This window comes from Lonchura striata, chromosome 1A, assembly GCF_050655825.1.
Source record: "Lonchura striata isolate lonStrDom1 chromosome 1A, ASM5065582v1, whole genome shotgun sequence".
NCBI lineage: Eukaryota > Metazoa > Chordata > Aves > Passeriformes > Estrildidae > Lonchura > Lonchura striata.
The window spans coordinates 54,663,849-54,672,257 of record NC_140741.1 but is presented as its reverse complement, the minus strand read 5'-3'; the positions used below and the strand labels follow the sequence as shown (position 1 = coordinate 54,672,257).

Below are 8,409 nucleotides of genomic sequence, written 5' to 3'. Positions count from 1 at the left end.
TACTAAAAATAACCCAGTAATAAACCTGTGAATTTAGGGTGGGGAAGGGCAGGGCAGTGAGTAATAAGAACTGCAGAGTAGTTATGGTGGGGAAGTATTTTAAAAGTCTGTGCAAGTACAAACAAAATCTCTGTGTGAGGGATTAGATCCTTTTAATGTATGGAAACAATTTCTTCATGAATGAGAAGGAAACTGCCACATTAATTTACTTCACAGTAGAAAAAGCACTGTCAGAGTAAAATAAGCTTTGTTCTATGCTGGATTTAAATGAATATATGTGTTGTGCTATGACATGAAATAACTCACACACTCACACTAAGATCTAAAAGGAGGAAAAGAGGAAGTTTTATTTCTGACTTTGCAATATATATAATTTCAAAAGTGACAGTGGATTGGAGGAAAAAATTTCTGCTTCTCTAACTACACTGGTCAAACTCAGTCTATTAATTCTCTCCTCCCACAAAGGAGAATGTAAAATAATCATTAATTACATGAACAGTGTGTGAGAACTCTAGTAGAAATATGTAAACATTAGAAGGCATAGAAAACTTCTAAAAGAACTTTAAAACTTTTAAAAGAACAGGTTGACATATACATTCATGTTTCATTGGAGTATGTATATATTTTGTTGTTATTCTCATTCTCTCCTATATCTCCAAATTTTTCAAAGAGGGTTCTATTAAGGCTAAATTTGGTACATAAAAATGTACTTGGTAAAGGGGAAAAAGTTATATAGTCAAGCTAACATTTATGGGGGGAATTAATTGTAATGAAGATTTAAAATCAATTATTAGGTAGAAATTTTGCATTTTACCTCCCAAAGAGGGAGGGAGATTCTCACCAATTAACTCTTTTTATACTGAGATAGAGATATGTATTGTAAATTATTTCAAGTGCAATCACTGAATTATTTGGAGAGTGCATCAGTGTCCACAGAATAGTAACCAGTACATCAAATCTGTACAGGAGGCTTTTTGAGACTGAGTTCTCTAAGTATTGCCCTTTTCAGATGATGACATACTACAGCAGAACAATTAAAACATGCCTGAATTAGACATGGAGACTTTCTGATGGTACTACAATGGTGAGAGGTCTGCCTTTTATGCAAAACAATGCATCAAAATGAAAAGGATGTAAGTGCAACAGTAGTCACGCCATAAGCTGCCAGGATGAGTAAAGGAAGACTTAGCAGCTGTTTAAGCAGGGATGTGCCAGTCTCAGAGGGAGACTGACCCGTAAGTAATTAATTGGTTGCTTTCTAAAATCCATAAAATATAACTGGACTGATCAAGCTAATTTCCTACATAAATATGTACAACAAGCCTACCTAAATTCTTACTGCTAGAAATCCTAAATACTTTGGCAAACATTAAAGGACTTGACCACCTCATTCATTTAAAAGACAGCCTGTCACCAGAGAAAGGACTTTGCTATGAATTGACAACAAGACATAAATCACTAAGATTTACTTTAGGTCTGCCCAGTTTTCCTGAGACCCATTTTAGGTCTCATTGCATGCTACAATTCTTATGGGGATGAAAAAAGGAATCAAATTATATTTAATTTCTATTAAAGAAAAATCTTATGGTGCCTACTGCATGCATCACATTGAATCACATATACTGGGGTTCCATTTTTTCAGTAATATCGTGAAACACACAAACTCATTTTAAGGAAAACTATTTTTTTTTTTCTTTGTTCAGTGAGTTTGGTTTTCCCTTATCAAAAAATGTGTGCCATTGTACTAACAAAAGCACAGTCTGGGAGTCAAAGTCTGAGTCGCAACTGGTTGCTATTCCAACACAGAGGCCATTTTAGGAATGACATTTATCAGATTTCAACCCAAAACCTTCTTTGAAGCCTATATTAATCTCCTAGTTACTATAAATGTTATCTTGTGCAGATTTTGAAAAGTTAGAGATGGGACCCATATAGTCAATTACAATGGCTTTGTTTTCTTGAGGGTTTTTTGCTTTTGGGTTTTTTTATCTATTTCTTTGGACTGAAATTCTTGTGCAACATACCAGTTAAATATATTCTATAGCTGATTACTCTTATCTACAGAGTTGTATAAGAGGTTTATTTAATGTTTGTTTTTTGGGTTTCTTTTTCATTTGATTACAAATAAATTCGTTGCATTCAAATTTTATTTCATTTTCCAAATATGCATGTATTCTTCATGCTTGGAGCATATCTATCACTGAAATTTTGTGCAACAGAGTTGGTTGTGCTCATCGAGCTCTCCAATATGGGAATGCATTAGTGCATTAAATACAATTTACTAAGGCACCTTCATATCCATTACTGGAACAAATGATAATTTCTTTCTGGCATGTCAAGTGCATTTTTGTGACTCCATAAAGGTGTTTTTCTAATGAAGACAAAGACAAGGAAACTGAAATAAAGCTTGTTTTGATTTTTTTTTCATTTATTCTGATTTGTCTTAAATTATAGGTCTATTGAGAATTCACACGTGTTCTGTGTAAATTCAGCCTGGCACTTTGCATTTGAAAGCAAGTCCCTGAAACATGCTTCAGAATCAAATCTAGGTACACAGAACATGGAGAATTGTGTTCAATGATAGCAAACATGGTTTATTTTGAAATATTTCTTTTGAAATACAGCCATCCTCATTCAATTTCCTCTTTATAGCGTAATCTGTTGGAAAATGTGTATAGTAAGAGATAATTTATATAAGAAACTGTCTTTTATCTCCTGAATTCTTGTCCATGATAGAATGATTAGACAGTTCTAAGAAATGGATACATCCAAGGAGATCTCATCACCTATATGTATTAGAGCAAGAGGGTTTCTTATGTCACAGGATTGCTATTTTCTGGACAAATTCCGTATAAATTCAAAATGAGGGCTTTTTAATCAAGATGGATTTTCCTTTTCCTTAGTGTTTAAGATTCATATCAGTCTATGTTCTACATGTAAAATAAAACATGAAGAATAATGCCTTGAAGTTTTGAATAAAAGCCTGAAATAGTCTATTTTTATGTATAATACATAATCTTTTTCATTCTTCTGTTTTGATGAGAGAACTGGAAAAAAAAAATGTGAACTCTCCCATTATTTTCCATATATTATCCTTAAATAATCTGCTTGTGATTATGAACATGAAATGATAAAACAAGTTCAAATGAAGGGGTTTTACCCCAGACACCTTGTTTGTAAGGTAGTCTTAGGATTAAAAAAAATTATTCAATTTCAATAAAACAAGTAACAACCTATGGTTCTTTTCATCTTTATTATCATTATATGTTTATTGTTTATTTATTTAGTTATTGGTAATCAGGATATTCAGGGAAGGTTTATCTAGTTTTATCACTGCAAAACCACTCAACAGTACTCCAGAGCTAAGGCAAAAGCTTTCTGAACAAACTAAAAGGTTTGGACATGCTTGAACGTGCTCTGAATTTTGCAGTGTACTCCCACAGGGTACATGATGTTTATATTATGGTTTTTTTCTATCTCATTTCTTACAACATTATTTCTCCCATTAGCTGTTTAATTATCTTATAGAAGTGTCTAAATGTCCTCCCCCATTTGTCTGGAATTATGTAATGGGGGTTTTGTTTAGTTTTATTCTCCTCTAGTACCTTAATTTTTTGCTCTCTGTTCACACAGAACTGCTGAGACTTTGGACACCATTAACACATATTCTGTGGGTTTCAAGAGAGAAACAATAAAGTTGCCTTGAGTTTTCAAGATGAAAGTTGATGTATGGATTCAAAGACCCCATTCACTATAATGCAAATAAGGGCTGAAGGGAACAAATATTTAGCTAAAAGATTGATTGCAGGAAATTTGAAGAATCTTTCATTGAGTGTTGAAATTTTAGAAGCAAATATGTCTCCTTACTGTTTAACAATATGTGTTTCTGCATATTATTATTTATTTTCTTTCTATTGTCTTTAAAATGCACAATGAGGAAGGAAAGAAAGCAGAAAGTTTACAGTAATCAAAAAGGAGAATAAACATCAGCATATTAAGGTCATATATTTTCATCCTTCTTCCCCTCACTAAGTCTCAATTAATTTCTTTTGGGAACCATGTGGAAGACAACTTTGAAGAGAGGCTTAAATAAATTCTCCCACAGAATTTGGCAAGTGGAACCCAAATAGCACATCTAGGTCTCACTTTTCTCTTCAAATTTACATACTTCTCTTTGGAATGTCATTTCCCATGTTACAAGTGGTTACTGTATGAAAATCACTGGCAGAAGGGCATTAAGGTGCACTCATAATAGAAGCCAACACTTTCAACTATTAACGCTTAAGATTAGGCAAAATATTTTTATGTGTGATTTATTTTCATTCAGACCTAATCCTCTATGAATCCAAAAGATAAAAAATAGCAGCAAGCTATGGCCTAAAACATGCAAACACTGACTACAGGTATTCTAAGAACAGTGAAAAAACATATGACACATCTAAAACTATACCAGGGTTCATTTCACAATAATGAAAAGGAGACTTCAAAAAGTTAACTCTTTATATGCATACACATTGCAGTTTTTCAGTTATTACATATGTATGCAAAATACAATATAGAGTAGCAACAAAGTCTCACTTTCTGTCACTGAAGTTTTCATCTTTGAATTGCATATCTCTAATCCCACTGGAATTCCCCATTAGAAGTTCTCTTCTATGAAAATCTAATGGAAGACAGGCAGGGTAAAGCTAGGAGAATATATTCTGAGTTTATTAACCAGTATTTTGTCTGCAGTGAAGAATGACAGAGAAATAGGTAATACAAACATTTAAGTAAATTGAGTTCCTTTACTTAGTAAGAATTACCAGTTGCAGGAGACTATTAATTCTAAAGATTTAGCCAAATATATATCTTTTTACTGCATCCTATTATATAGAAGGGATTTTAATATTCTTTAGAAATCTGCCTTGTAACTGTGGAAATCATGATACTATATATGTTTAAAAATTAAATAGGCACAGTGTATAACTATGGTTTATAGAAATCAGCTTTCCTAAAGTTTTGAGGTACCCAGGTGAAAGTACTCTTACAGTAATTACTTCTGTTACCCAGGCAGGTAACATGTCACCGTGTTACAATGTGCTCCACTCCACTATCACCTTTTTCACCCTCTGCTCATTGTGATGTTGCTGTCTTTGAGATATTGAAACATGTTTTCATAACTGAATTACAGCACATCAAAAATATCTAGCATGCTATGCCAAGTGTCACCTCTGCTTCCATCTGGGCCTCTCTGATCGACTCCAAAAAAATATCAAACTGAACCAGTAAATAACTTGGAATGGAAATACAAACCAAACAGCAAAGAAGCAAAATAAAATAAACCCCACCAAAATTAAACCAAGCCAAAATAATAAACCAAATAATAAGCCAAGCCCTATTATTTTTTGTCCTGGAAGTTCTTCTGAATTTATGTCTTGTTCTAAACTCTGCAAACTGAGTGACTATTCTTTGCTGGGTGTCTTGGACAAAATCTCTAAACATCCTCAAGGAATACTAAAGCTTTTTTCCCTGGGAAAAAAAAAAAAAAAAAACCAACAAAACAATTGTTACATTATCCCTTTCTTCTCCATCTGATACTAAAAAGGAGGAAGCAGAGGAGAATATGTAGTCAAAGTTCAGAATTTTACTGAGGCATTTTGGATTACTATGTTTTGCTTGCTAAATTGGTTTTCTGTTTCCTTCCATGTCACCCCCAAAATTCATCAGAAACCTCCTAGAAGATATGTCAATGTTGTTTATTCAAACCAGTGCATATGAATGAATCATATCTTCTAAAATAATAATACCACTATAAATAGTGAATTACAATTATTATATATTTTTAATTTATTAGAGATTGTAGATTTTTATGAATAGAAACTTGAAACACTGATATTGCTGTTTGACCCAAGTTGCTAAGGCACCAAGAAAAACAGCAGATTGGCACTGATGGCTCTGGCTGAAGCAGTAGACACTGAGAGCAGGGAGATGTGAGCGATTCTCATTTGAAAATTAATAAATAGCACACAAACCAGCACTATTTTTAAGGCTAGCAGGTGGCTTTCAGCTTTCTCTCTTATTGTGAAGTGAAAGTGGGAAATTTAGGGTTGGGCTGCTGCACAATGAGGTCTCTGCAGTTTTATTAGTTTCAGCAGCAGATGCAAGCAGGAGAAAAGAGGAATCTAATAATCTAAAATAATTTAAGGGAGATGTTTTGAAAAATAAAGGCTAACAAAATTAGGAAACATTTAAACAGAATATCACTGGAACTATGAACTGAGGATTTTGACAGTTCCTAAACAAGAGTGAAAATTAGAGAATTGTTAGGGTTGGAAGGGATTTCTAGAGATCATGTAGACAAAACTCCCTGCTCAAACAGGACCACCTAAAGCTGCGGGGTTTGGCCTAGATGATCTTGAAGGTCTCTTCTGACCAAAACCATTCTGTGATTCTATGACTTGAGATATTGTTATCTGTTTATGTAGAAAATATACAAATATTAACGACAGGGACTGCAGCATAGCCACTGTCACCTAGAAGTGTGAGTGTTGCAACACCCAAAATAATCTTTGAGCAAGGCAGCATGGGAAAATTTTTAATCCCTTTGGATTATAAATTACTTTGGGGTAGATTTATGTGTATTGTATGTACTGAGCAATTGGATCTGGTCAAGTGCTTGCATATGCTTCAAGGGGTGGTTATTAGGACACAGGCCAAAGGAGATTCTGTTTAAAAAAAAAATAAGCTGGACATAATGCCTTTAATGTGAAACACAGAGATTCGGTGGGGCCGTGGCTTTAGTTACTTAAACCCCAAAGAAATTTGTAAATGTTAATCATGCCTATTCACTTCACCTGGTAGACTTCTGTTAATGTGAGTGAATGTTTTACCCCAGGGCATGGGGAAAAAAGAGACTTCTGAAGTCATGTCCTGAAGATTTTCAGTCTCTTCATGCCTTTTTGATGAAAGCAGGGTTTATATCTCTTTCTTGGCAATATATTTATTTATCATTCTCAAAATGCTCTCACACTAAGGCTGTATTCATGTATATTCACCTGCATCTCTGTTTATTTACAGCTTAGCATGGGGGGCTGAATTTCCATTATATTGAGAAATTAAGTCTGAGAAAGTCATTAGTGGTAGATATCTAGGACTTCAGAAAGCTAGATCAGTTGAAACTAGAGCGAGGGTTTGCAGAAATATCTGTTTACTAGGGAGCATGACTGTTTGAAATGATACCTTTTCTAATTATTTTTATCCAATGTTTTTGAGGATAAAAAACTTCATTTGATAAGTTTAAGGAAAAACTCTTGACCTAGTGTTTTCAATGTAAAGTTTTTTACATAACGGTAGATATTAGTTACTTTGTCAAATTGCTTTGGCACTAGAGTGATTCAGAAAATTTCAATTCTTTCTCTTTTTGTGAAGTAGAGTGAGAAGCAGCTCATAATAAAGAAAAAACAACTTGTTACACAATATTTTTTAGAAGCATTGAAAAATATCAATCACTTTTTTTTGGAGGATTATCTAGGATTATCTACTAATGCTAAACATGGTGATTGTTCAGAATTTTAGCTGTCACTTCATTTTTTGCCAACAAGGGGAAAATACTGCTCTTTTATTTTCTAGAACATTGAAAATGAATTGCAATAACATGATACCTATTAAAATCAAAATGGAAAGAGCAGATAGTGGAACAATGAACTCAGTGTAAACAGATAAATTTTTGGAAACTGATAATTACCAATACTTAGATTTTTGGGCATAGTTATGAAATGTGTTTCCATTTATCAACTTTTAAAAGTTTGAGTATTTTTTCATATGGAAAAATCTAGGGTGGTGCTTTAAAGGTTTGTTGTGGGGGTTTTTTGTGGTTTTTTCTTTTTTTTCTTTTCCTTTCTCTTTTTTAACCTGTGGCTTGAAAGAAAGCAGCAGTGAAAATGAATTTCATGCTAGTAGACACTTTTAAGACTAGATTTAGTTGCAGTCACATTAGCTTAGATAATGGGAGAATTTTTCTTCATTGAAAATGCTCCCTGTCGCTTAAGAAGAACTCACTGAGGCAGCCTGCCATCTAGCTTTTTCACAGCAAAATAGGCTTGCAGACTGCAGATGAGAGACTCGGGAGCAGAGACAATTTTAACTTAGCCATCCCTAATTTATCTCAAGCTTTTTCAATTCATCTTCACTGCTCTATGCACACTGGAACACCAGATTGTCAACCCCTGGGAAAAGAAAGCAGCCAGGGATCTAGGGAGCTGTCACATCCTGAGAAATATTTAAATTGTGCTGATTTTCTTCTGGAGTGCTGAGCAGAGGGAATGAAACTCTCCATCAAGTCATAGCTTTGCGGGCAATAGATCAGAGGATACTGCCAGTTTTTCTAATGGATTATTGTTATCGGGCAGGTTCTTCCTGAAGGTATGT

General features: G+C 33.9%; 1 protein-coding gene across 4 annotated transcripts in view; it reads left to right on the top strand.

Annotated features, from left to right (window-relative positions):
• Nucleotides 1–7,712: 7,712 nt before the first annotated feature.
• MGAT4C (MGAT4 family member C) overlaps nucleotides 7,713–8,409 on the top strand; it is a 321,254-nt gene continuing 320,557 nt past the window's right edge. For all 4 annotated transcript variants that reach the window (XM_077783549.2, XM_085570193.1, XM_085570191.1 and 1 more), the window contains exon 1: nucleotides 7,713–8,403. The gene's annotated coding sequence lies outside the window, so the exon portion shown is untranslated. The remainder of the gene's footprint in view (nucleotides 8,404–8,409) is intronic.